General features: G+C 43.5%; 1 protein-coding gene across 5 annotated transcripts in view; it reads left to right on the top strand.

The window, feature by feature from the left end:
* The window catches only part of atxn1a (ataxin 1a), a 375,415-nt gene that overhangs the window by 18,570 nt on the left and 335,258 nt on the right, over positions 1-21,587 (top strand). The gene's annotated exons all lie outside the window — the stretch shown is intronic.

Genomic DNA, 21,587 nt, shown 5'->3' with positions numbered 1-21,587 from the left:
CTTCCCACTGTTTCAGTTTGTTTTCATTGATAGTGTTCCTAAGTTCTAATTTCACCCATAACTGTAGCCCACAGACTTTGGAAGTGGTATTGGAAAGCATTGAGGAACAGGAGCCATTTGAAGGTGCTAGAATGTTGAGCCATAAAGTAATGGTTGCAAGAGTTCAACTTATTCTCATTGGAGAAAGATGCAATTATTAATATGAAGGGAATTGATAAAGTGGATGTGGATCTGTGTGATGTGAAAAACTGATTGGAAAATAAAAATATTACATTAACAATTGAGAGAGAAAACTTCCAAGTACAGTGAATGCAGACTTGATAAAAACATTTGGAAAGGTACTGAACAGATTCCACATAAAAATGTGTAGAGACATAAGAACCTTGTCTTTGCTTGAGACAGGGTTGAAAGTATTCATGGCAAAGTGATACAAAAGGATCGGTAAACTGGTCATCTTGAATGCTTTTTCTGTGTTTCATCTTTATATTGTTGATCCTCAATTGCCAGAAACAATTTCTTTTACCTTTTTACAAGAAATAAAACTTAGATGGCAGATCCTGAGGACAGAAACTTGATACACAAACTTTATGTATGTTATGTAAACATAATGCAAAAACTGTAAATTAGTGAAATGAATTATTGATCTATCAATATTACATCTGTTCAACGTTTTTCAAAGGTCATCCATGAATGATGGCTCTGGAAAAATGGTTTGGTTAAAAAGGTCCTGCAAATAATACATTTATTATTTAATTGCAATTAACAGAGTTACAGAAGAACATAGATGGTGCATTGTGAGTTTCTTAGGATCAGCTGAATGTTGTAAATCACAGTGGGGTTTGAGTAGGTTAGAGAGGTGTAAACTATGGCAATCTCATCTCTGACAATTCAGGTCCCACTCAAGCCTTGATTGCAAAGATAAAAGCATAGCAACATGGAAAACTGGAACAGGAGTAGAGCATTTTGTTTCCACTCTCTCCCCATACCCTTTGATCCCTTTAGCCCAAAGAATTATATCTAACTCTTTTTCTCTTTCTTGAACACATTCAATATTTTGGATTCAGTATTGTGTGGCAGAGAATTCTACAGGCTCACCACTCTCTGGATGAAGAGATCTCAGTCCTAAATGGCCTACCCCCTATCCTTAAACTGTGACTTTCATCAGGTCTTTTACAATTTTATAGGTTCACTCTTCTAAACCCCAGTAAATAAAATCCTAGTTGATCCCGTCCCTTCACCATCCCAGGTATCAGTCTGGTAAACCTTCATAGCCAGAACATCTTTCCACAGATTAGGAAACCAAAGTTGCACACAGTACAGTAGGTGTCGTCTTACCAAGGATGTATGCAATTTCAGTAAGATATCTCTGATCATCGACCTGAATCCTCTCACTATGAAGGTCAACACAGTTTGTCTTCATCGCCCAATGTACCTGCATGTTTACTTTCAGTGATTGGTGTGCAAGAACACAGAAATCACATTGGGGAAAGGGGAGGTGCAATCTGTCACATTCAGTTAATAACCTGTCTTCCTGCTTTTGTAACAAAGTGGATAACCTCTCATTTATCCACATTATAATTCATCTGCCATACTCTGGCCAACTCATTCAACTTGTGAAAATCACACTGAAACATTTGTGCGTCTCCTCACAGTTCACCCTCCCATCCAGATTTGCATCTCCAGACTTGGAGATATTATCTAAGATCCCTGATCTAAATCATTAATGTACAATATGAATAGTTGCAGTAACCCTGCTTGCTCACTGCTTGCCACTCTGTTTTTTCCTACTTATTTTTTCCTGTTTGCTGACCAGTTCTCTGTTCATGCCTATAAAATTACTCCTAATCCCATGTGCTTTAATTTTACATGCTAATCCATTGTGTGAGACCTTGTCTAAAGCCTTCTGAAAGTCCAAGCAAACCACATCTGCCATTCCCTCTTTCCAGTTCTATTAGTTAAGTCCTCAGTAGTTTGGTCAAGCATGATTTCCCTTTTGTAAATCATGCTGATTCTGATCCTGTCACACTTTCCTAAATTCTCTGCTGTTAAATCTTTTACCATGGACTCTAGTATTTTCACAGTGACTGTCAGGCTAACAAGTGTATAATTCCCTGTTTTCTCTCTACCTCCTTTTTAAAATTGTGGAGTTACATTAGCTATCCTCTAATCCATAGGCTATAACATTTCAAAGGGTAATCACCAATGCATCCACTCTTCCTATGGCCATTTTCATATGTACACTGGGGATGTAGATTATTGGGCCCCGTGGATTCATCTGTCTTTAATCCCATCAATATCCCGAACGCTATTTCTTGACAACGCTGATTTCCTTGAGTTCCTCCTGCTCACTAGACCCTGTATTCCCCAATATTGTTTTTTGGAATATTGCATACACCACTGTTGCACTGAGGAGTTGCCTTGGAGAAGATGTTAAACTAGTCTGCTATCTACATGTCTGATGAATGTAAGCAATCCAATTGCACTATCGCATTGCAACAGCAGGAAAGTTCTCCCAGGTGTCTTAACTAAGGTCTGGAGCTCAACTAACTAAACCAGATTATTTGGTCATTTTCTGTTTGTGGGTGTGTTGCTGCCTTATTTTGTTTCCAACAATAACAATACTTCATTGACCTTTGTACATTCAGTATATAAGTACAGGTTTTTGTTTAATTGACTGAGTTTGTTCTTGGTTGAAGTATTGTTAAACAATTTCGAAATGACAAGTACAATTTTACGTTATTTTTAACAATAGTGTGACCTTGCAGTCATAGTTTCACACTGGAAATAAAAGAAGCCAACTTTATAAATTAATTTACATTGGCCTTTAAGAAAAACAACTGACTGGTCTTCAGGTATTTCCTTTGCTATTCGTACTTGTGTATCAATTCTATTTTCTCTCTGGAGGTGAAATGCCTATTCTCTTCCAAGTTTTCTTTAGGACTTGTATTCACTGTGACTGTCCCAGGCTGATCTCATATTTTCCTTCTGCTACTGCTTGAGAGAAGCTTGAAGATGGCTGATAATTTAATGTTCAGTTTCCCATAAGGAGACACCTGACTTCCACACTGTGACACACCACAAAAATGAAGCTGATATGAGGAGCATTTTGACTGGGAGAAACAAATTATGCCCCATTAATTTGAGGTTTGCTGTGGTACGCTTGAATTAATTACCCCACTTGAGGGGAAGATCTTTACTCATACAAGTGGATTTTAATGTGATTCTATGGATATGTTCTATACAATAATTTTTAATGGGCTTCCATCATTGATTGCAGAAAAAGCCCTTAACTTAAATTGTTATTATGTTTTGTATTAATTTAAAACAGATATGAAAGAGCATTATAATTAGAAGTGCGACAGCAGCCACACCAATAGTCACTATGCTACTGTATGCATCACTCAGCAATAACTTTAATTTTATGATAATTTCAGTGTTTGCACTCATAGGGCGCTGCATTTAGGGTGGCACTGTGGCTCAATGGTTGGCACTGCAGCCTCACAGCGCCAGGGACCTGGGTTCAATTCCAGCCTTGGATGACTCTGCGTGGAATTTGCACATTCTCCCTGTGTCTGCATGGGTTTCCTCCGGGTGCTCTGGTTTCCTCCCACAGTCCAAAGATGTGCAGGTCAGGTAAATTGCCCATAGCGTTATGTGTGTTAGCCAGAGGGAAGTGGGGTCTGTGTGGGTTACTCTTTGAAGAGTCGGTGTACACTTGTTGGGCCAAATAGCCTGTTTTCACACTGTAGGGAATCTAATCTAATGTCGCAAAAGATTGGAAACTTTATGACATTGGGACTGGGGTTTGAATCCACTGCAGTGTGGTGAATGAAAAGTACTATAATGATTTAACTGAAAAGGATCTACTCCAAATAGCTTACACTAGCAAGACCAAATTCCCTGCTGTTTATCCTTTGACTTCCATTCACCACAACGTTTCTGCAACAAATAATTTCTTCGTTCACAAGCTCTTCTTCCCGCCTACTTGCTTTTTTGTAATCGCTATGCATACCTTGAGAAATATAAAGTATTTGAGGCAGCACCCAGATTCTTCAGTTTTGCCCTTGTCAGTTTGTAAACCATTACTGTCTCTTAACCCACTGTTCGCCCAGATATGGTGCTAGTCTCCACTTCCTTAAGTCCAAAGAATGCAAATCCTTAAGTTTACGGCAGATCACAGGTTTGACCATTTCGAGATCTGGTTCAATTTAGGTTCCTGTTCTCACTTGCTAAAACTGCTTGTATTCCAGGATGATACAAAAATGGTAAGAGAATGCCAACTAATTTTCACAGCTACACTTGTTTTTTTAAACATCTGTTCCCTGCCCTTTCCACACTAATTTCCAACAACAATTGTTAAGAGCTCATGGATATCAATGTGACAAACGGTTTGCATTAGATTTTGATTGAGAGATAAATGTTGGTCAGGAAGGGTTTGCCTGCACAGTTTCAAAATATTGCCGTGGAATCATTTTATCTCCAATAAGACATGAGGGTATTGGTTTACCATCTCATAGAACCTCTGACAGTGCAACACTCCTTCATGTTGGATTGGAGTGTGAGCCCAGTTTTTGTACTCCAGTTTCTAGAGTGAAACTTGACATTTTTCCGAATCAACCCTGAAAGTTGTACTCACTGAACCCAGCTGAAGTTGGCCTCTGTTAATTTTCACATGTTAAATTTACCAATTGTTTTCTTATCACTGGTGAATTTTCTCGTCAGTGAGAAAAAGTAAATTTTCAATTCCGTTGCTATGAACACCCAAACTTTAAATTGTATGTAATTTGTGGGATTAATGGAGAGAATGACGCCAGCTCAGTGATTCTTTTTTTAATCGCACTGCAGGTGTCTGTGGAGCAGTGATGGTAATGCTAGAAATTAAATTACAGTGGGCTGTTGGAGGAATGATGTTTCACACAGTGAAGAGTATAAAATTAGATAAGTTTTCCATAGAAACATGAAAATGACTCTCCCAGTACAGTTGAAGCCCCACTGTTCCTTCAGCTTTTATTTATTGAGAGAATATATGCATGAATAAAATGCTGTGCCAAAACAAAATAAATTGAATGTGCATTAATTTATTTGAAAAATTTAAAATGTGTGTGGGCAGTGTGTTATAAGAAAAATTAAACTCTTCTGCATGCATTGTGATCCATGTAGGTTTGACTGACAATGTGCCTGGAAAGAGAGAACTGCCATTTATTTCAGTTACTGTCCTTGCCAGATGTTCATCTTTGCACCTTCATTCTAAAAAAAATTCACGACTCAGTGACTCGAGGAGTTTGCAAATTGGGTTTGGAAGTCTCCGTTTACTTCCTAATGGGGGCTGGCTTGTACTCCAAAACTACATGTGATTTGGAACTTAAGTTGTGTTGTCTTAAGGGTAATATTGGAACAAGAAATCAAAATATTATTGAAATACAATCAGGAGTTTTATTTTAAGGTTTGGCCAAAATGGAGGAAGTTGGATCTGACCTTTTTAATACTTAATGAGGACATTAGGGATAAAGAAGGAATTAAATAATTCACATTGACCAATGCACACACAAGTCTTAACCCCAAAAGGGAACCAATATCATTCTATCAAAACTTTCAGGGTTTGCAATTGCTCTTCTTATTAGAAGGCTGATGTTATTTGTGGGTCCTAAGGCCCACAGATCAGTAGTGTGTAGGTGCGCATGATACCCACTTGCAAAATATTTCATAGTTCCAAAATACTGAGAGAATGTGGCATGCTATTTTACTGAATATGTGCATTGAACTCATTAAGCTAATTATTGTGTGCATATAAAATGTAATGGGTAGTGCAGCACCAGGTTTGAATGCCATTGCTGTTAATGTTACAGTTTGACACCCAAATGAATGTGGCTTATGCCCGAAACGTCGATTCTCCTGTTCCCTGGATGCTGCCTGACCTGCTGCGCCTTTCCAGCAACACATTTCCAACCCAAATGAATGTAGTCATTCTATTGACATTATTTTATATTTAGTTAGTCGAGAACGGTTTTAACTTTAATCCAGCAGATTAACATTTTAGAAGTTTCATTCTCTTGTTGTGGGTTTTGCAGGACTTATTATAGCTGCAGCGTAGGTTTGAAGGGAGGTCCTTGTTGGCTATATCTGAGGGCATTGAAGAATCAACAGTGTGAATTTGAGCAATGCTTATCAGACCAGATAGGATGACTGGTTTCCTCCCCGAAAGGATAGTGAGCCAGTTTTATTTTACATTGATACAACAGTATCATAGTCACTTTTGCTGATGGATTTTCTTCCTCAAGTTTTGACCTGGAATTCATATGCTCAAAATGCCATGGTAGCGTTTGAAGTCAGTGTGTCAAATCTTCGAGTCTCGGGACTGCTGGCAGCTGCATGTCAGGACCCTGTTGATGTCCTGGTGTAGGTCCGTGCCATCCATTTCTTTGATGACCAGGAATGGAAAAACTTGGTAGAAATGCAGAGGAATATCAGGTCAGCATCTGCAGCAGGAGTGTTCCTTGGAAGATTCAGGCCCATTTTGTCCAGATGACAGTCAATGTACCTGGATTGACTGGAACATGATAGTTTTTGCCTTCTGCCATGACTGGGAAATGTGGTGGATGCTTGACTTATTCCTTAGCAAGTAATTTATCATGATTTGACAGTAATTATTGGATTTCTGTTAGGTTGACAGATATAAAGCAAGATTTACAAAGTGAGGTCTCAATTGAGATGAGATCCGGTTTATTTGTTGAAAATGGCATCAATTTGTGGAGACAGCATGTTGGAGAAATTGACCAAGCTGTAGAAATCCACTCCTTTGATCGAGCCTTGGTTCTGGGAAGCCCCGTGGGCCTCTACAGACAACATTGATAATGGGAACCTTGTTTATGTGAGGTCTGGGGGCTCATAAAGTTATGGAAGTGTTTATGTTTTTCTCTTCCAGTGATTGTGAGGATGGTATTAATGTGATTTGTAATGCAGTTGTACTCCGATATCAGAATGTTCTCCAGAGGTCACAAGGTTAGGTAGTGTTCGGTTACAGTATAGATAACAAATGTGCAGTAACTGTACAGCACTTATTAAGCAGACAACGTGTCAGCACTTGTCACAGGCAAAGCTTTTTCTTAACCAATTATGATATATGGAAAAGTCCACATGTACGTTCATTTTGGCTTTAAATACTGCTTCCCATTTCCTTCATAGTACGATTTGTATGCAACCTTTGTAGATTATGCCAGAAGCTTGTCTGCTGCACTGTTTGCTTGTGAAATCATTTTTTTTTTGGTGTATATTTTCCATAGAATTATTTTTGTTTTTGTATTTGTCCTAGTTCCTTTTTGCTGTAGATGTATCAGTGTGGGAGGAGTAGATATGTGATTGGCCTCCTTGGAGGGCAAGACCCACCCCTTTGTCAAAGAATTGCTTCGTCAAGTAATTTAATCTTTCCTGTCTGGTGTAGAGTAGTTGAAGTCCTCTGGAATGAGTAACTTGATCCAGCCGTGGTCATGCCAGTGAGCTACAGGGTAAATGCAAAATTATTGCCATGCTGGAACTGTCTGTTTTTATTCTAGACAGGTTACAATCCAAACAAGGCATGATGTTAACACTACCATGTTCAAAGAACAAAGAGACTTACGTTCCTGACTTCAGAATACAAATATTGTTCATATTGCCGGGATCTTAGAAAGTTCAGCACTTGCACGGTTGACTTCAGATGGTGAAGGTAAGGTTAGTGAGGGCTTTCAACACAGGATGAAAATGGTCAGTCAAGATACATTTCAACATGATTCATTGAGAGCAGAAGATGGGAACGGCCAGGCAAACTTTGTAATTGTACAGTCTGACCAAACAATATATAAATTATACTCCCGTGTGTATGGGAAAGCACAGTAGGTCAGGCAGCATTCGAGGAGTAGGAGAATTGACGATTTGGGTGTAAACCCTTCGTCAAGAAGAAGGCTTGTGGGTCAGGACTGAGAGATAAATGGGAGGGGTTTGGGGTTGAGGGGAAGGTAGCTGAGAAGGCGATAAGTGGATGAAGGTGAGGGAGAAGGTGATAGGTCAGAGGGGAAGTGATGGACAGGTCTGGAGGGTGGTGCCAAGTTGGAGGCTTGGGACTGGGATAATGTCAAGGGATGGAAATGAGGAAGCTGTTGAAATCACATTTATCCCTTGTGGTTGCAGGGTCCCAAGTTGTCGAGTGCTAACGGTGTGGCAGCAGAGGAGGCCCAGTACCTACACGTCCTTAACGAAGTGGGATGGGGAGTTGAAGTGTTCAGCCATGGGGCGGTGGGGTTGGTGGGTGTGGGTGTCCTAGAGATGTTCTCTGAAATGATCCACAAGAAGGCGTCCTGTCCCCCCGATGTAGAGGAGATCACACCGATTGCAATGGATGCAGTAGATGACGTTGGTAGAGGTCCAGATAAATTTCTGACGGATGTGGAAGGATCCCTTGGGGCTTTGGATAGAGGTCAGGGTTGCAGGTTTTGTACTTCCTGTTGTGGCAAAGAAAGGTGCCAGGTGTGGGGTGTGGGCTGGTGGGGGGCGTGGACCAGATGAGAGAGTCGTGGAAGGAATGGTCTCTCCGGAATGCTGATAGGGGTAGATTGGGGTCTGTTTGGAGTTAGTGGAAGTGGCGGAATTATGAAGGATGTGGAAGGATCCCTTGCGGCCTTGGATGGAGGTGAGGGGAGTCCACCTATCACTTTCTCAGCTACTTTTCCCCCAACCCTTGTCCCCCCTTTCCATTTATCTCTCAGCCCTCTGCCCCCAAGCCTCATTCCTGATGAAGGGCTTATGCCCAAAACATTGATTTTCTTGCTCCTCGGATGCTGCCTGACCTGCTGTGCTTCCCCAGCAACATACTCTTGACTCTGATCTCCAGCATCTGCAATCCTCACTTTCTCTTGCCATGTGTATGGGCAAAACAACATAAAATATACTTTCACTTTTAAAATGTGGAGTGCAGACCAACCCTTCTGTCCTTGAGAAGGTAGTAGTGAGTTTCCACCACTGAAGTTTTTGTGGTGAAGATAACTTTCACAATACAGGTAAAGGGGGAGTTTCAGTATTTTTCAGTGATGGAGGAATTGCAGTATGTCCCAGGTCAGAATGGTGTGTGACTTGGAAGCAAATTCTGAGGATATAGTGTTCTCTCATGCCTGCCTACGTTATTCTTCTGGGTGGTAATGATTTGTGAGATCGGGAGGTGCTGTTGATGAAATCTTGGTGAGTTGCTGAAATGCATCTTGTAGTTAGTACAATATCCCAACACACCAGAGGTGAAATGCTGAAGATGAAATGTAGTATGCTCTACCTTTCGTTTCCTGTAAAACAGAAAGGAGGAAAATGGGCTCTCGCAACCGTGTTCCTTGTACAACAGAACAGAACATTTGAAGTTTCCATAATTACACTGTAAACACTACGATTGACCACATGTGGGCAAAGATTTCCTACAATTAATAATTGGGAAAGACTGACTGCATTGCCTTCGGTAGCTGCCACAAATTCCATCCTTTTCACCCATCAATTCCATCCGTCTTCCTCGCAACTAAGGCTGTACCAGAATGTTCACAGTCCTGCAGCCACATCAGATGCTGAAATGTAGCTTTCAGCACCATATCCACACCATTGCTATAAGAGTATTTGTTATTTCCACCTCCCTAATGATCTCAACTTGGTATCTGTCTCCGTTTTTCATGTATTCATGCATTTGTTACCTCTAGACTCAACTATTCCAGTCTACTTCCTACATTCTACCTTCAGTAAACTTCATTGTATCTAAAGCTCTGCTGGCCTTCTCTAAACTGATCAAATCCTTTTCAGCCAGCCCCATTCTGCTGATCTACATTGGCTCCTGGTAAGCAGGATTCCGTCTCGTTTTCTCTCTGGCTGTGCAGGCCTCTGAGATACATGCGTGGCAGAAACTTCTGGAATCAGAAGTCCATGTCGGGATTGGTGAGATGGTGATTGCTGTGCATGGAACTTGGAAGAGCAGCCGCACAGCTGACAGAGAATTCTGCTCACTTTGCAGTTCTAATTTAAATTTTGAAAAATGAGCATTCCAAAAGGTTATCCTTTTTTTTGTAGCTTGGTTTGGACAAGGAACAATGGCATATAATGAAGCAGGAGGCAAAGATATGTTTACAGCTGAGGCAGACAGCCTAGAACTAACAAAGTGTGTTTACAGATCACATTGTGCCAATTGGATGTGTCTGATGAGATATGACATCACTGCCTAATTCACTGGAGAGACATATGAGCCTCATACATATGAGCATATTCAGAATATGAGCCCAACCTTTCAGTTAAGAGTAAATTGTGGACTCCCACTTTGACTTCAAACAGCATTACTGTTTAAAGCAGGATTTGATGTATTTTATTTGTCCAGACAAACCTTTTCATCTGGAAAACTGTCACCATTCTCATTTAACCAATGATCTAATAGAGGTTCATAAGGTTCTTTTAAAGAATGAAGGAAATAAAAATAGATCTTTAGATAAAGAAAAGTTGCCAGGGTCACACAAGGAGATACAAGTTCAAGTTAGCAAGAGGTGTGTTTATCTCTATCAGGGAGGTTTTGCACAATACACAGTGATTAGGAAATTGAATAGACTCCCAGACAGAGTAATGAAAACAAATAACTGGAAATAAATGATAATGGCATTTGAGAGGTGGGCTTTAGAAGTGTTCTTGAGGGAGTACTGGCCCTTCTTTTCCTTAATTCTCTAGATATCATGCAAGTATTTCTAAATGGGATATTCTTGCAGCAGAATCTTGTGTAAGGCTTATTTCATAAGTGGGTGTCTAACACAACATAGAAAACTAAACTGAGTCTAAAATAGAAGGAGTTCTAATGGTGTTTTTGTTGAAATGTTCCACAATCATCTTGGTTGTGTTATATTTTCCAATGATATATTTTATTCATAAAATATGTTTAAGTAAATAATAATTGTTTTGAAGCCCACATTACAGAAAATACAATAAAATATCACATTTCTTAGTTGAGTATTTTTCACTCTTTGCTACTTCAATCCAAATGCAGACTTGGGACATGAACTAAATGTGACAAGAATCATACACATTCAAATACAAACTAAAGGAGGTTCTATAATTTAAAGCACTTTGGTAGATTTTTAAAAAATTATTTGCTTTATGGGATGTGGGCGTTGCTGGCTGGCCAGCATTTATTACCTATCCCTAGTTCCCTTGAGAAAGTGGTGGAGGTGAGCTGCATTCTTGGCAAGAGACGGGGGCCTTTCCCCATTGCTCTTAGTTCTGGCTGTCTAACCGTGTACATTCTTCAGCACATAGTTCGGAACCTTAGAATATGCTGGTCAAGGACGACTCTTTGCACTGGAAGACCAAACTGTTTTGGAGAGACCAAACAGCACCTTTCACCAAGTTGGTAGTTCTCCAGCACAGTCGATATTTATCTCATCAGCCCTACTTGACTTCCGATTTGGTCGGGAAGATTTTGGATTCCTGCCCGTTGACGGAGACTGATGTTTGTGTAGAGCAGTCAGGTCCACTTGCAGATTTCCTGTCCAAACTCTGTCAAAAGTCCTCTCCTGATCCAAGCTGATGAGGAAGGTATTCGCCTCCCTGTTCTGCATGTCCATGTAGAATGTGAGACTCCGAGATCTTCCTGCCTGACGCAGTGTGGGCCTGGTCAGAGTGAATCACTGACACCAAAACAGACCTGGTTGATGATCTTGGGCAGTCTACTTTTTTGTGGTGAGATGAGTTGTGAATTCCTTATTTCCTTCCTCTCCGCCTTGTAGATGATGCCTTTCCCCATGGATTCACACATGCTACCACCCCGAAACATTCTATTGTACACCGGCTCTGGCCAATCGAATCCCATTGAGTTGAATATTAATTGGCCGGTAAGCTGCTACTAAAGGAGTTTTACGCTTCTCAAAGGACTTGAGGGCCTTAGTCAGCTTGTCCAGAAATAGCTGCTTGTCCTTACTCTCCTGTGTATTGTCATCTGCGACCTCCACAATAGAGGACAGGAATGAGTGAGTAGTTGAGCTGCCTGTGGGCTGCACATCATACAGTCTGGCAGATCTTCAGCATGTCAGATTGAGACGGTGTTACCATTCCATCATTGTCCTTCAGAATGCTTATCACCAAGCTTTCCCTGTGCACTTTCTGGAAGAAGAAACATGAGCACATCTTACCCTGCTCTGAGGAACTAATGCTGAGAGCAAGGCTTGCTGGTCCTTCATTTTTTGGAGATTCATCTTTACATCAGCCCCCATCATCTGCAGCAAGGGCAGGTTCAGCATCCTTTTTCTGGAACTAGCCGCTTGTCACTTTCTGTCCTCTTGAAGACCATTTGAGGATGAAGATGTTTGCCATGACTGCTTCCCACCAGTGCATTGGAGTTACTGGATTTGCAAAATGCTGTCTGTGGTATGATGGGTCTTGTTAAAGCATCAAGGATGCCTTGAATCTCAATACTAATAGGGGGTGGGAGGAAGTGAGCTGAATGTAGGCACAAACAGATGGCTCACAGAATGCGTTGTTGTGAAACACAGGCTGATTGACAGTGTGAAAAGGTGATAACAGCAACAGTAGTGTGTACCAGGCGTTAAAGGGGTGCCTGTCAGTACAGATTATGTGTGAGAAGATTATGCAATTATTCTGGAGGATGAGGTTGATGAAAATTGCATACTTCAAAACTGTTTATATTTAAATGAGATCACAGATTGTAAATTTCTTTATGCCAGATGTGATGCTTTTTTTGTTGCTTCCAATGAAGGGGAGGGGATGTTACAGTCAAAGACTTAAAATTTTTCAATTTTGATCTCTGAGAGAAATGTTCCAAAGAAGCTGCACCTTCGTTGCCACCTGAAAGGTTAAGCACACTTACTGTAAAAACACAGGTAACAGTGCTTGCATTCTCTGGCTCTTCCAGACCAACAAACCTGTAATGTCCCCACAAGTGCCTGCTGCATTGAGGCTCTGTCTGTGAGATAGGGCCAAGGGACATTTCACCCCCAAAGTGAGCATCTGATACAAATATTCAAACAAAGAGTGTTATACGGACTATAAAGGTATCTTGCCCAACTGTGACCCTGCTGTCAGTCTCGATCGTGCTAGAACGTTTGCAGAACAGCAGTTTCCATTTCCCACGCTTGCATCTCTTTTCAAACAATGCCAATTTGATGTCTGTTCAAGGGAAATTGTATGTTATTAGGCCCATATTATTTGGAACTTGGGACTTCAGAGCCACTAGTGGGATAAGATGTCCAACCTGTCCCAACTTGCAAGCATCAGCCTGATGATACTAGGAGCTGAAATACCAGTGAAAAGATCAATTTTATTTCTTTGTACCACTCGGTTCCTGATTAAACCAGTGCATTGTCCTCTGCAGGAAGGAAAACTCAAGAAAGCTGGGATGTCCCAAACAGTTGGTAACTTGGACCAGTTAGAGGCAGGGACAAGGATGGAGACAATAGCACAGCAGTGATGTCAGAGAACTAGAACTTGAGAGACTCCAATTGATGGAATTTAAAGTTAGTTAATAAAGTCTGGACTTTTGTTTTGAGAAGCTAGTCTCAGTAATGGAGACTGTGGGAACCATAATACATTTATTACAAAAAAAACCTATCTGGTTCTTTGGTGAAGAGGTCAACAATCCAGATGCAGTTTGGTTTACATGTGACTCCAGGCCTGTTGGTTGAGTTTTGGTCTGAACGGTGTAGCAGTCCACTCAGTTCAAGCGCAGTGGAGGCGCGGTGGTAGTTTGGCGCACTGATCTTTATATTGCTGAGGCTAAACGCCAGCTCGCGGACACCTCCTCCTACTGCCCCCTTGACCATGACCCCACCTCCCACCACCAAACCATCATCTCCCAGACCATCCATAACCTCATCACATCAGGGGATCTCCCATCCACCGCCTCCAACCTCATAGTCCCACAACCCCGCACCACCCGTTTCTACCTCCTGCCCAAAATCCACAAACCTGACTGCCCCAGCTGACCCATTGTCTCAGCCTGCTCCTGCCCCACCGAACTCATTTCTGCATACCTTGACACGGTCCTGTCCCTCTTAGTCCAAGAACTCCCCACCTATGTTCGGGACACCACCCATGCCCTCCACCTCCTCCATGATTTTCGTTTCTCCGGTCCCCAACACCTAATCTTCACCATGGACATCCAGTCCCTGTACACCTCCATTCCCCATCACGAAGGCCTCAAAGCCCTCCGCTTCTTCCTTTCCTGCCGAACCAACCAGGACCCTTCCACAGACACCCTCCGTCGACTGACTCAACTGGTCCTCACCCTGAACAACTTCTCTTTCCAATCCTCCCACTTCCTCCAAACCAAAGGAGTAGCCATGGGCACCCGCATGGGCCCCAGCTATGCCTGCCTCTTCGTCGGATATGTGGAACAGTCCATCTTCCGCAGCTACACTGGCACCACCCACCCACCTTTTCCTCTGCTACATCGATGACTGTATCGGCGATGCCTAGTGCTCCCACGAGGAGGTTGAACAGTTCATCCACTTTACTAACACCTTCCACCCCGCCCTCAAATTTACCTGGACCGTCTCAGACTCCTCCCTCCCCTTCCTAGACCTCTCTATTTCTATCTTGGGCGACCGAATCAACACGGACGTTTACTATAAACCGACTGACTCCCACAGCTACCTAGATTACACCTCCTCCCACCCTGCCCCCTGTAAAAACGCCATCCAATATTCCCAATTCCTTCGCCTTTGCCGCATCTGCTCCCAGGAGGACCAATTCCAATACCGAACAACCCAGATGGCCTCCTTCTTCAAAGACCGCAATTTCCCCTCAGACGTGGTTGACGATGCTCTCCACCGCATCTCCTCCACTTCCCGCTCTTCCACCCTTGAACCCCACCCCTCGAATTGCCACAAGGACAGAACCCCACTGGTCCTCACCTACCACCCCACCAACCTCCAGATACATCATATCATTCTTCGTCATTTCCGCCACCTCCAAACAGACCCCACCACCAAGGATATATTTCCCTCCCCACCCCTATCAGTGTTCCAGAAAGACCCACTCCCTCCGCGACTCCCTCGTCAGATCCACACCAACCCAACCTCCACTCCCGGCACCTTCCCCTGCAACCGCAAGAAATGCAAAACTTGTGCCCACACCTCCCCCCTCACTTCCCTCCAAGGCCCCAAGGGATCCTTCCATATCTGTCAGAAATTCACCTGCACCTCCATGCACATCATTTACTGCATCCGCTGCACCCGATGTGGCCTCCTATACATTGGGGAGACAGGCCGCCTACTTGCGGAACGTTTCAGAGAACACCTCTGGGATACCCGCACCAACCAACCCAACTGTCCCATGGCTGAACACTTTAACTCCCCCTCCCGCTCCACCAAGGACATTCAGGTCCTTGGCCTCCTCCATCGCCAGACCATGGCAACACGACGCCTGGAGGAAGAGCACCTCATCTTCCACCTAGGAGCCCTGCAACCACAAGGGGTGAACTCAGATTTCTCCAGCTTTCTCATTTCCCCTCCCCCCACCTTTTCTCAGTCCCAACCCTCGGACTCAGCACCGCCTTCTTGACCTGCAATCTTCTTCCCGACCTCTCCGCCCCCACCCCCTCTCCAGCCTATCACCCTCACCTTAACCTCCTTCCACCTATCATATTCCCAACGCCCCTCCCCCAAGTCCCTCCTCCCTACCTTTTACCTTAGCCTGCTTGGCACACCCTCCTCATTCCTGAAGAAGGGCTTGTGCCCGAAACGTTGATTCTCCTGCTCCTTTGATGCTGCCTGACCTGCTGCGCTTTTCCAGCAACACATTTTTAAGCTCTGATCTCCAGCATCTGCAGTCCTCACTTTCTTCAAGCGCAGTTAAGTCTGGGTAACTGATGCTGGCTTTGCCAGTGACATCCACATTGAATGAAAGAATAAAGAAGGCAAGATTAGATTACATTACATTACATTACATTACATTACAGTGTGGAAACAGGCCCTTCGGCCCAACAAGTCCACACCGACCCGCTGAAGCGAAACCCACCCATACCCCTACATTTACCCCTTATCTAACACTACGGGCAATTTAGTTTGGCCAATTCACCTGACCCTGCACATCTTTGTGACTGTGGGAGGAAACCGGAGCACCCGGAGGAAACCCACGCAGACACGGGGAGAACGTGCAAACTCCACACAGTCAGTCGCCTGAGGCGGGAATTGAACCCGGGTCTCTGGCGCTGTGAGGCAGCAGTGCTAACCACTGTGCCGCCGTGCCGCCCACAACGGCACGGCGGCACGGCGTGCCGTTGTGGGCGGCACGGCGCCCACATATTTTTAAGTATATCGGAGCAGGCCCAGCACAAGCTGGAGGAACAGTACTCCAGTTTTATTAAGGTCCTGAACAGCCTTCTTGACTCAACATTGAGTTCAATAACTTCAGACCATGAACACTGTCTTCCATTTTTAATTTGTTCCACGGTAAGTATCCTGTCCTTGGGTTTTATTTTCTTTCGGTCAGAGCTGACCTTTTGTTCAGCTTTTAATACCCGTGTCAAGGCCTTGTCTTTTCTCTAATTGCCACTCCTTTTGCCTTTTGTTCTATAACACTTTTGATTTCAAATTTTCCATGCTGTCTAACCTGTTCCCGATTTTCCCTTCTCTTTTCCCAACTGCTTAAAACCCATCACTTTTCCATCTCTTCCTTCACTTCTGAAGAAGAGTCACAGTGGACTCAAAGCATTATCTCCTTTTCTCTCTCCCCAGTTGCTGCCAGACCTGCTGAGTTTCACCAGTACTTTCTGTTCATATTTCAGATCTGAAGCATCTGCAGTATTTTGCTTTTATAGGAATAAAATGTCTTTTGAGATTTGAGTCCAGGCTGATAGTAACTGATATCCATGGTAATATCAATTAAAGTAATAGTAACACTTATTTTTTTGTCTGCTTTGATTGGTCAGTTGAAGAGGCTGGCGATGCCTGGTAGATGTGAAGGTGTGTGGGGAATGTATGTATGTATGTATGATCATCAGTGGTTGGTGGCACCAAGGATTGGAGGGGAGGGGTGGAGGTGTTGGTGGTGGATGGGTAGGGGTGTGGTAAGGTTGGAGGTTTTGTGGAGAGCAAAAAAACTGAAGAAAGGAGAATCCAACAAAATCTTACCCTGGCTGGAGAGAGTGTTCCCAGGAATGTTGGAAGGAGTGGGATTGGGGATGGCATGGAAGGTGTGGATTAGATGATAAAATTGGTCAGGTGCAGCAAAATGGTAGGGGTGTTTACTTGATACAAGTTATTAGTGGAAAGCTATTCTTCGTACCAACACTTAATATTCTTTAGGTTTGATTAAGGAAACTCAACATTTTCATGTGAGTTAAAGTATGGCATTGACATTGATTCTGGAGATGAAGTTAAAAATCACACAACACCAGGTTATAGACTAACAGGTTTATTTGGAAGCACTAGCTTTTAGAGTGCTGCTCCTTCATCAGGTAACTAGTGGGGCAGGATCATAAGACACAATTGATAGCAAAGGATCACAGTGTCACTGTATCATTTTAATTGAATTTGCTATAAATTCTGTGTCTTATGATCCTGACCCACTAGCTACCTGATTAAGGAGCAGCGTTCCGAAAGATAGTACTTCCAAATAAACCTGTTGGACTATAACCTGGTGTGGTGTGATTTTTAACTCTGTCCACCCCACTCCAACGTCTATAGGTGAAGATGATGTTAACAATCTGTAGTCTCCAGAGTTTCTACATGATGAATCTCAATGTAACAAAGAGGATTGATGAGGGCAGAGTAGTAGATGTGATTTATATGGACTTCAGTAAGGTGTTCGACAAGGTTCCCCATGGGAGACTGATTAGCAAGGTTAGGTCTCATGGAATAAAGGGAGAACTAGCCATTTGGATACAGACCTGGCTCAAAGGTAGAAGACAGAGGGTGGTGGTGGAGGGTTGTTTTTCAGACTGGAGGCCTGTGACCCATTGGAGTGCTCCAAGGATTGGTGCTGGGTCCTCTACTTTTTGTCATTTACATAAATTATTTGGATGTGAGCGTAAGAGATACAGTTAATAAGTTTGCAGATGACACCAAAATTGGAGGTGTAGTGGAGAGCGAAGAAGGTTACCTTAGATTACAACAGGATCTTGATCAGATGGGCCAATGGGCTGAGAAGTGGCAGATGAAGTTTAATTCCGATAAATGCGAAGTGCTGCATTTTGGGAAAGCAAATCTTGGCAGGACTTGAACACTTAATGGTAAGGTCCTTGGGAGTGTTGCTGAACAAAGAGACCTTGGAGTGCAGGCTCATAGCTCCTTGAAAGTGGAGTCGCAGGTAGATAGGATAGTGAAGAAGGCGTTTGGTATGCTTTCTTTTATTGGTCAGAGTATTGAATACAGGAGTTGGGAGGTCATGTTGCGGCTGTACAGGACATTGGTTAAGCCACTGTTGGAATATTACGTGCAATTCTGGTCTTCCTATCAGAAAGACGTTGTGAAACTTGAAAGGGTTCAGAAAAAATTTACAAGGATGTTGCCAGGATTGGAGGATTTAAGCTATGGGGAGAGGCTGAACAGTCTGGGGCTGTTTTCCCTGGAGCGTCAGAGGCTGAGTGACCATATAGTGGTTTACAAAATCATGAGGGATATGGATAGGATAAATAGACAAAGTGGGGGAGTCCAGAACTAGAGGCATAGATTTAGGGTGAGAGGGGAAAGATATAAAAGAGACCTACAGGGCAACGTTTTCACACAGAGGGTGGTATGCCTCTGGAATGAGCTGCCAGAGGATGTGGTGGAGGCTGGTACAATTGCAACATTTAAAAGGCATCTGGATGGGTATATGAATAGGAAGGGTTTGGAGGGATATGGGCCAGGTGCTGGCAGGTGGGACTAGATTGGGTTGGGATATCTGGTCGGCATGGACGGGTTGGAGTGAAGGGTCTGTTTCCATGCTGTACATCTCTATGTCTCTATGATTCTATCTGTCCACAGATTCAGTTGAGGATAACAAACAAATATATCTTTTAAAAGTTTTTTTATTTCTTTTTGCCTTGTTGCCAGTCAGTTTTTAGGTCTAGTGCTGTTGTTGCTGATCTGTTAATCTCGGGACCCAGGTAATGTTCTGGGGCTCAAATCCTGCCATGGCAGATGCTGGAATTTGAATTCAACAGAAATCTGGAATTAAGAGTCTAATGATCACAAACCCATTGTCGATTGTTGGAAAGACACATCTGGTTCACTAATGTCCTTTAGGGAAAGAAACTGCCATTCTTACCTGGTCTGGCCTCCATGTGACTCCAAACCCACAGCAATGTTATTGACTCTTAACTGCCTTCTGGGCAATTAGAGATTGGCATGAACAGCTAGTCTAAAAAGTGATGTCATCCCATGAATGAATAAAAACAAAGTTTTAAAGTTTCACTGACTTAATGCACTGTTTCTAGTATCAACATAATTCAATTGACGCTGTTGTTGACTTTGTACAAAGAAGAAAAAGAACAATACCAGATAGGAACAGGCCCTTCGGCCCTCCAAACCTGCATGGACACGTTTTGCCCTTCCGTACTATATGTCCATATATAAGATTCATATCCCTCTATTCCCTTCCTATTCATGTCTTCGTCCAGATGCTTTCTGAATGCTGAAATTGTGTCTGCTTCCATCACCTCCTTGGTAGTTCCATGCACTCTCCACCCTTTGTATGCAAAACTTGCTTTGCACATCTCTTTGAACCCCCCCAAGCCAGCAGCACCACCACCACTACAGCTTGAACTTGTGTCCCCTAGTAATTGACCCCTCCACCCTGGGGAAAGGAACCCATTCCCCACTCTCTCCATAGCATTCACAATCTTTTAAACTTCTATCAGGTCGCCTCTCAACCTCCTGCAGTCCAGTGAAACCAATCCCAGTATCTCCAACCTTTCTTCATAGCTAAAGTCCCCCATACCTGGAAATAAATGTTTCCTGCACTCTGTCCAAAGCATCCACATCCTTCTGGTAGTGTGGTGACCAGAACTGTATGCAATATTCCAGGTGTGGCCTAACTTAAGTTCTATAAAGCTGCAGCATAACCTGTCTATCCTTGTACTCGATGCCCATTCCAATGAAGGCAAGCATGCCATAGCCTTTTTTATTACGTTATCTACTTGCTCTGACACCTTCAGTGATCTGTGCACCTGCACATCCACATACCTCTGCATATTAATACTCCTAAGGATTCTACCATTCACTGTGTATAATTTTCTGTATACGTGACCTTCCAAAATGCATCACCTCACGTTTGTCTGGATTAAACTCCATCTGCCACTTTTCTGCCCATGCCTCCAACTGATCTACTCTGACAATCCTCACTATCCGCAAGTCCACCAATCTTTGCATCGTCCACAAACTTACTAATTAGACTTGTGTTGTTTTCCTCCAAATCATTTACGTAGCCCACGAGCATCAGAGGCCCCAGCTTTGATCCCTGTGGAACACCACTCGTCACAATCCTCCATCCTTCCACCACTACGCTCTGACTCCTGTGACTAAACCAATTCTGTATCCATTTTGCCAGCTCACTCCTGATGCCATGTGACTTCACCTTTTGTACCAGTCAAAGGCTTTACTGAAGTCCATGCAGACAACTGTGTTGGGTCCAAATCCCGTTGAAGATTTGAGCTAGCCTTTAAAGCATACTTAAGTAGGAAGTAAGGCACGTGGCGACTGCCCCCAGCTGGGCACCAGGGCTGAAACAGCTCTGGAAATAGAGCTGGAATGGTGAAACCTTTGACTGATTCAGAGTTCTGCCAGAGGAGAGAAGGGGCCTCAGAAACAGGGAACAGACTCACAAGACTGAGGAAAGAGTAGGAAAACGATGTTACATCAACCTTGACCAGGGATTTGGATTAACTGAGGACAATAGCCAGACCTGTGATAGGACTGACATTGAAACTTTGATTCTGGATCAGTGGTGCTGGAAAAGCACAGCAGTTCAGGCAGCATCCGAGGAGCAGTAAAATCGATGCTTCAGGCAAAAGCCCTTCATCAGGAATAAAGGCAGAGAGCCTGAAGCTTGGAGAGATAAGCTAGAGGAGGGTGGGGGTGGGGAGAAAGTAGCATTGAGTACAATAGGTGAGTGGAGGAGGGGATGAAGGTGATAGGTCAGGGAGGAGGGTGGAGTGGATAGGTGGAAAAGAAGATAGGCAGGTAGGACAAGTCATGGGGACAGTGCTGAGCTGGAAGTTTGGAACTGGGGTGAGGTGAGGGAAGGGGAAATGAGGAAACTGTTGAAGTCCACATTGATGCCCTGGGGTTGAAGTGTTCCGAGGCGGAAGATGAGGCATTCTTCCTCCAGGTGTCTGGTGGTGAGGGAGCGGCAGTGAAGGAGGCCCAGGACCTCCATGTGCTCGGCAGAGTGTGAGGGGGAGTTGAAATGTTTGGCCAAAGGTCGATGTGGTTGATTGGTCCGGGTGTCCCGGAGATGTTCCCTAAAGCGCTCTGCTAGGAGGCGTCCAGTCTCCCCAATGTAGAGGAGACCGCATCGGGAGCAACGGATACAATAAATGATATTGGTGGATGTGCAGGTAAAACTTTGGTGGATGTGGAAGGCTCCTTTAGGGCCTTGGATAGAGGTGAGGG

This window comes from Chiloscyllium plagiosum, unplaced genomic scaffold (assembly GCF_037043375.1).
Source record: "Chiloscyllium plagiosum isolate Xiang-an unplaced genomic scaffold, Cpla_swu_hap1 HiC_scaffold_34, whole genome shotgun sequence".
Lineage (NCBI taxonomy): Eukaryota > Metazoa > Chordata > Chondrichthyes > Orectolobiformes > Hemiscylliidae > Chiloscyllium > Chiloscyllium plagiosum.
Note: the sequence above shows the minus strand (reverse complement) of the source record. Positions and strands in the feature narration are given on the sequence as shown.